General features: G+C 37.4%; 1 long non-coding RNA gene across 2 annotated transcripts; it reads left to right on the plus strand.

Annotated features, from left to right (window-relative positions):
• Positions 1-4,597: 4,597 nt before the first annotated feature.
• Positions 4,598-8,324, plus strand: LOC104588120 (uncharacterized). Of its 2 annotated transcripts, none has more exons than XR_733731.3 (3): positions 4,598-5,061; positions 7,532-7,649; positions 7,925-8,324. It is a non-coding gene; the product is annotated as an uncharacterized LOC104588120 (long non-coding RNA). The 2 variants fall into 2 exon arrangements; XR_016080041.1 differs by having other exon boundaries at positions 4,640-4,951; positions 7,925-8,321.

The following is an 8,324-nucleotide window of genomic DNA, read 5'->3' on the forward strand; positions in this document are numbered from 1 at the left end:
GCATTTCCATCTTCGTTCACAGATGATTTTCAATTTAGGTGTTTTTGTCATCCGAAATAGATGAGCTCCCGCACAACCAAGAATGTATCTTTGTCCTTCACACTGAAATGTAATCGGCTCTTGGCAAACTTCCACTCACCTGATCAATGGAGATCACAAAATTATAAGACCCAAGTGATTACTCTGGGAGAGATTTCGTTATTACATGAAGATGTAGATGGTAGCAAACTCTGTCATCAGACCGAACTGCTGACAATTTGCATTCCTTCACATTCAGCATTAGTTAGTAGAGTAGAGAGAACATTGGAATTTTCTCTTTAATGCATTCATTCCTCTCAGTAAGATTCTCAATGTCAAACTCCAACTCTGGAAAGTATTCTAGAACTTTACTCCCTATAACTGGAGCGCTCCATTTCTTCTGCAAGATCATAAACAAGCAAATTAGACAGAGAACATTTCTCAATCTCAATGTCTCCTAATTACCCAAAAGAAAACCAAGATCATAACCAATTCAGATTGACCTAGATGAATCAATGAGATCATAACATTGTATATCATTCTAGTACATAAATCACAAGTTTGTATTGAAAAGCATTGAAGTACTTGGCAAATCTACCACAACATATAGTGCAAGACCATCTGCCCCCTTAGTTATGGTTGTTATGTTGGGATTAATTCTTATACATATATAATATAATAAACCTTATCATAAAAATAATAATTAAAAAACATGTGGTCTTCACCCTTTAATATGTATTTCGTGGGAAGATAGCAATGTTTCCAATATCTTCAGGCGACCATCCATATCAGCCACTAATCTGTCAAGCTCATAAATTTGGGTTTCTAAATCTGCTTGATTGTGCATGCTTGAAGTGCCATCATCATCAAGACCTTTGAGAACTGCCCACACAAAAAAATCACACCGATTCCCATTCAATTTGTTTGCCTACTTAAATGCAACATACTAGTCATAAAAACCTTTAATCATCATAAGTATAGAACATGAAAATTTGTTATATCATTTACAACTTTCCTCAAACAAGTGTAAAATAACTTGTGCCGATTTTGAAGGATTTTTTTATACTTGAATTACGCAGGTCCTTCCATAATCACAAAACATTGGACTCTATTTCAAGTCTCTATATGATGGATGATCACAAGTGGATTGAAAACTCATACCTTCTTGAGCACTATCAGTATCGCATCAATAAAAATGTTGAAGGTTAATACAGTCAGGAATCACTAAGATGGTGATAAGGGAAACAATAGACCAAGGTGGTGATAAGGAATCACCATACAAGAATGGAAGGCCATTAAAGAAAACACAGAAAGCAGACACCAAACACCAAACTTACAGCTTATCCGGTGACATGAATAAGAACCCCTTTCTTTTTTCTCCAAAAATTTCTTTATTTTCTTCTCATTCTTGATCAGACCTATTTCAAATAAACTTCCTTTCATCTTGAAAAAACTTTTGAGACTAGAACAACCCAAACATCTCTCTAGTTTTTGATGCATCTTAAATGGGCCCTCTCTTTAAGAATTAATTGGGCCAAAAATAACTTGAATTCTTACACAAAACCACCCCCGCCCCCAAAAAAAAAAAAAAAAAAATTGAAAAGCTATGAAATGTATGCATAAATAATCAGATGATCTGAAAACATATGATCATGCCAATTCTTCTGTTTAGGCCTTCTCAGTTGGAACTGATGCAGTAATTAATGGGTCCTAAACTTGATGGATATAGCTCTGTGCTTTGTCCCCACTCCCTATATCCAAGCCCATCCCATCAATGATATGGTTTGAGAATGACTACTTCATGGTTGCCTAAAAAAATTAGTTGTTTCTCCGATTTTTGCTTTGAAAAAATAAGATTATATACACCCTCTAAAAAGCATGAGACTAAGGCTCAGTTTGGAAAGAGTACAAATATAAATGTTTACAATGTAAATACATACAAAATAATACAAAATAAATTTACTCATTAACAATGCAAATTTTACATAAAAAACTTTCTCATACTTTAATTCTCACATATATAATGTGGGGACCATATCATTCTGCCTCCTAGATAACTTGTTCCTCCCAAACAAATAATTTCTTTCTACCACCATTCATTTTCATATAAGAAGTAAATTAGTTTACTTCTCACAAACAAACATGACAAAGTTTTTACTAAAACAAAGGTAAAGGTAAACCACAGATAACTCCCAGCCAATTTTCACTCATGCATTTACACCATTCATTCTAATTGATGGAGCCTAAAATGTCTAGCCTAAGCATCTGAACAATGTAAAATATGTGTATCATTGTCGTAAATGCAAAGAGATAACACAACCCTCATTGACAGTGTACAAGCTCATACTAGCAGACTTGATGTATAAAAAAAATCCCTAAAACTAAGCATAAAAGCAGAGTTGATGTGCAAAAAATCCTTAAAACTAAGCATAGAAGCAAACCCCTAATGGATCCGGTTCAAGCCTCGAAGCAAAACCCCTAATTGATAGCCATTGGATTGGGATTTGAGTTTTGGATTCACTCACCTTTGTTCGCCTAAAGAATGGCCGCTGGTGTGAGCTGAGGTTCGACAACACCTTTGTAAGAAAACAAACGATCTATATCTATATCTATATAAATATATTAAGCTGAAATGTGTATGTAAAAAGGCAGATGACGGAAATGGAATCTAATAGTATTTTTGTCTTTTTTTCATAGAAATTACAAGAATGTCACACTCTCTCTCTCTCTCTTTTTCTTATAAATTACAAGAATGCCATTTCTCTCTCTCTCTCTCCTGCCATCTCTCTCTCTCTCTCCTTACAAATTACAAGAATGTCACTCTCTCTCCAACTGAGGGAGACCTCATCTCGGCTGCTAGGGGACCTACAATCAAAGGTAGTCGAGTTCGAGCCGAACCGACCTCGAACTTTTGAGGGAGACCTCAACTCGGCGCCTTGTTAACTAAGGGAGACCTTAGCTCAACACCTCGCTTGCTAGGGAAACCTCAGCTCGACACTTCAGCAGGTAAGGGAGACCTCAATTTGGCACCTAGGCAATTGAGGGAAACATCGGCTCAGAACCTTGGCTTGGCACCTCGGTTGCTTGAGAGACCTACAATCAAAGGTAGCTGAGCTCGAACTTCCAAACTTTTGACTCGAGTCGAGTTCGAGTTCGAGCTCGAGCTCAATTCTCTAATTCGAATCGAGCTCAAACTTGATAGTTTATGAGTGAGCCCTTGCAACGCAGGGCCCCTCCACTGGTAAATCTATTAAGCTGAAATGTGTAAGTAAGAAGGCCCGAGTATGAGGGAAATGGAATCTAATAGTATTTTTGCCTTTTTTCATAGAAATTACAAGAATGCCACTCTCTACCAACTCTCTCTCTTTTGCCTTTTTTTTCTTTCAAATTACAAGAATGCCACTCTCTCCTACCAACTCTCTCTCTCTCTTGCTTTTTTTTCTTTCAAATTACAAGAATGCCACTCTCTCTCCTACTAACTCTGTCTATTTCTTTTTCTTACAAATTATAAGAATGCCATCTCTCTCTCCTTATAAATTACAAGAATGTCACTCTCTCTCCAATTGAGGGAGACCTTAGTTCGGCATCTCAGCTGCTAGGGGACTTGCAATCAAAGGTAGTCGAGTTCGAGCCTAGCCAAGCTCTAACTTCTGAGCTCAAGCTTAAGTCTCTAATTCGAATCGAGCTCGAGCTAGATGACACCTCGACCACTGAGGGAGACCTCAGCTCGACACCTTGGTTACTGAGGGAGATCTCGGTTCAGCACCTCGACAACTAAGGGAGACCTCAACTCGGCACCTTTTCAACTAAGGGAGACCTTAGCTCGACACCTCGCCTGTTAGGGAATCCTCAGCTCGACACTTCAGCAACTGAAGGAGACCTCGATTTAGCACATCGGCAATTGAGAGAGACCTCGGCTCAGAACCTTGATTGCTTGAGAGACCTACAATCAAAGATAGCCGAACTTGAACTTTCGAACTTTTGACTCGAATCGAGCTCAAGCTCGAGCTCAAAACTCCTGCCCATGAAAACGTACGTTTTAGCCCATGAAATATCTCGGAAGTTACATCTGTCCTTCAACTCAAAACTCCTACCTCATAGCAATTAGCTAGGACTTAGGATAGAGGGGCAGTGCGTTAACATATAAAAAAGGATTGGGATGTAGTATAATATCATACTTTGAGTTTGAGTAATAGAACAATAGAACGCACACATACTTTGAGTATGTAATATATATCTACAAACTTTTTCATCCCTTGTGCCTCATTGGCGTGCCAAAAATTGCTGAGAAAACAGGTCGGTCGCAATTGGGCCACTCTTGTACTCTGTTAAGTAGAGGTGTCAATGGACCAGATTCGGGTTGGATCCGTCCAAATCACATTTAAATTGGACGGGTTGGATGGTCCATGCTTTGGCATCGGATTGGACTGGTCCGTATTATTTTGGTCCTAAGTAATTGGTGGACCAAAACGGACGAAGTCGATTAGTCCGCAAACCATCTGAGCATCGATTTTACTTCGGACTCTAATTCTCAAGTCTCCAACCTAGGTTTCTCTAATGCTATGTTTGATTTGAAGGAAAACGTAGGAAAAGAAAAAGAAAGGAAGGGAAACCTTTATAAATTCTGTATATGTTTTTCTGCATTTTCCTTTCTTTTCCTACCTTTTCCTTCGCCTAAGGGAACTCTCTCCAACGGCTTTTTTTTTTTTTTTTTTTCTGATGGTTCTATCACGGGCAAGTCGACGACTATCTCCGTCAGTTTGCTTGAGCTGCATGTACCGAGAATGTATTGTCTTCACTTCGGACTCCAAGTCTCCAACCTAGGGTTTCTCCAAGGGAACTCCCTCCAATGGCTTTTTTTTTTCAACAGTTCTCTCACCGGCGAGTCGGCGACTATTTCCGGCAATTTGCTTGAGCTACATGTACAGAAAATGTATTGTCCTCACTAGCGGCTATCTCTGACATTTTTTCTCTCCAGCAGTTTTCTCTCTCCGACGGCCATCTCTCTTCTGTGAACTGCAATCAATCGTTGAAATAGCATCAGTCTGTTTTCTGTTTCTTTTTCTTTTTAGAAAATTCATTCTTAAGATGCCTAATTGTTAAGTAGTGGTTGTTCCGTCCAGTTGTTTGCTATTTTAGTTCCACCAATTACAAACATCTTTCGTATCTTTTGCTTTTTGAACCAAATCATGAGCATCTCCGGTGAAAGACCTAGATTTATATACAAAATTAACCTTGGTCTGTTTGTTTTCTGTTGTTGTGTTGCTTTTGTTTAGTTGTATTTATCCTTTTTTATAATGAAGATATTGCTTACCCAAAAAAATAAAAAACTGGATTGCTCAAGCTTTTCAGCCATTGATTGGCAAGAAAAAGTAGGCAATACATCCATTTTTTGCAGTTGGCAAACTAGCAATAGAAATACATTTTTATCTGAATTAGAGGGTTTTCTCTTTTAGTGAGAGATTCTAATAGAATAAAATTCATAGTTTTTTGTTTTAGGAAATTTATGGGCCATCTTGTCATTCCATTGTAGGGTTGCATCTAAAAACATCTAGAGATCATTCTCAAAATATTGAAAGAAAAAGATGAAAGGGGTGTTCTATGTGAATTATTTTTCATGTGAGTTCCAAAAACAAATGAGAGCCATCTAGTTTGAAAATAGATTGGGTGCGCATGTGAATTATTTTTCATGTGGATTAGACCAGCCCAATCCAGTCCTGGTTGAATAGTCCAATAAGACAGTGGACTGGATTGGACCAATCCAATAAGACTAGTTTAATGTAAGGATTATTATCTGGCTGGCTGTGTAGTGATGGAAGGTGGTGGTACTGTGCGGGTTCCTAAATTTTGCAAAATCTTCTTTGATTGGGAGCTGGGCTTTGTTTGTGAGGTTTTACAGGTCTTAACAGATAGAGCAGTCAAGGAGGGGCAGTTGGATATGTGGGGCAGGTTTTACAGGTTTTACAGGTTTTTCAGTTGTTGTTCAGTGGTCATTCTAGAATTGCAACAGTAATTTACTTTTTAATTTACATTTTTTTTTTCAGATAACATGACTGATTAGTTTTAGTGAACTATCCATTGCATTCTTAGGAAATTTGCCTTGTTAATTGCTCTGTTTCTTTGAATGTGTCTTAAATGCTGCCATACTCACTCTAGTTCTTCTTAATTTCACTAGAACAGGGAATCAAAAACTAAAATTCAGTTGTTTTCTAAATCCCATTTCTTATATTTTTATATAAGAAGAATCTATAGATGAATTACTAATCATATAAAAAAGGGCTACTAATTGGTAAGATCCTTATTAAACATCTTTTTAGACTATTAGCAAATTCTTAATATAAATCCTTCTTTGTCCTCTGCCTCCAACACCCACCTCCTGTGCTATGATATTTTTACTCCAGAACCAGAAGGGATACCAAACAAAAGATGTGTTCCATTAAAGATTGCATGTTCTGTTCTATCAAATTCATATTGTTGTCTTTGGCTTTAATCGTTTCTGCAACACCCTCATAGTTCAAATGTTTCTGATTCCCAAAACCATTGAGAGAAGTAGCACACATGAACCGAGATGAGCATCTCACCACCTGGTCCATCATCTGTCCTGTGAGTCTGTGACAGCAATAACATGGTTGGGTTGTGATGATATTAAAAGTAACATGGTTGGGTTGTGATGATATTAAAAATAACATGGTTGGGTTGCTGTCCTGTGACAGCAATATCTATTGTGACTTCAGTAGTACTGCTCCACGGATACCTCTTATCTGATATGTGGTTATTGTCTACAATGTTGTATTACTAATAAAGAACTAGAATTATGTCACTGATAAAAAAATAACCAGAATTATATCCATAGTAGAAACTGGATTAGAACTCTATATGCTACCCTTGGAAACAATTTTAACCTTACATGGAGAAAAAGTTCAAACCATGTGCATAAATTAAACAATGGAAATCCTTCCTAATAGATGTCAAAAGAACCAACTGCCTCTTGATCTTATCTTCCTGGAAAGCCAACGAAGCCGATTTATTAGTAGGAGGAGCCTTTTCTTTTTCCCATAAATCCAAGGAGGATTTCACTCCAAAAATGGTACTTTTGGGTTAACAAAGAAAAGATAAAATAAGGCAGAGCTTCTAGTCAAAACAGTGTTCTCAGACTTGGACTGCACAGAAAATCAGACTAGAATGCTGATGGAATGATGGGTCATGGAGCTCATGGATTGGTTAACTAATAACCAGGTCAAAATTCAAGGGTCCAGACATAGATCATGGGGGAGATTCTACTAACTTATCTGAACTGTGCAAGTTGGATTGAATCAAATGGTTATTAGATGTGAGCGTTGGCTATTTCTTGTAACTTTGTGGTTTGATTAGCTGATAGAGTAGTCAATGCAAAGTTCATTTTCAAATGGTAAAACATATTGTTTGAAGTTGGGTAGCTTGAGTATTTTCCATGCCCATAGCCATTTTCCACTGATTAATTAATCCTTTCCTTTTCTATACATTTCTTTTACAGGCATTGCAGAACTCGGAGTGATGATGATGACAACTTTTTTGGGTAGTTGTTTCCTCCAAGTAAGCTGTGTTTGGAGACTTGGAGTGATGATGACGATTTGTTGTAACACAAATCTTAGGTAATAAATTGGATAAAGGGTTGGATGATCTTTACAGCAAAGATTCATGGTGATTATCAATTTACTATCTTGATATTCTACCTAAAAAACCTCTAACTCTATGGTGTGACCCATTTACTGTGTTTTTTTGGTGTGGGGTCCTCACTCCTCTCCCTATTAATCCTGGCTTTCCGGAAAATCAATTCCCTAGTTTCCTGCCCTAATTCCTAATTTGACATATAATTGGAGTTGGCATTGTTTGATGGTCTAGCTGAAATTTGTTTTTTTCTTCACAGGATAAAGGGTTTCTCAGAGAATCAGCAAATTTCAGGAGGAAAGCATTTGGGGTGTGTCCATCCACCCACACGGTGTTCTCACATTATTTGGGGTGTTCATCATGGAGAATGTACCTGGCTAGTGGTTCCTCAAGAAGCAGGAAGTAGAAAGCAGAATCTGGTTGGATTCGATTGATAAGTAATAACCTGCATAAGAACAGTATGCAGTAGCTCTTTTAAGAACTTGTCAAGATGGTTGGAATTTGGTTCATCTTTTGTTTGTTTTTTTTTTTTGTTTTTTTTTTTTTGTGTGTGTGTGTGTTAGTATTGAAGAATTAAATTCTAAAAGATTATATTGACAAACTCTTAATATGGAATGACTAAGTGTTGCATTTCAATCCGGTTTGGACTGTAAATCTGT

The sequence above is a fragment of the Nelumbo nucifera genome, chromosome 1 (genome assembly GCF_055504915.1).
Source record: "Nelumbo nucifera cultivar China Antique chromosome 1, China Antique-T2T, whole genome shotgun sequence".
Lineage (NCBI taxonomy): Eukaryota > Viridiplantae > Streptophyta > Magnoliopsida > Proteales > Nelumbonaceae > Nelumbo > Nelumbo nucifera.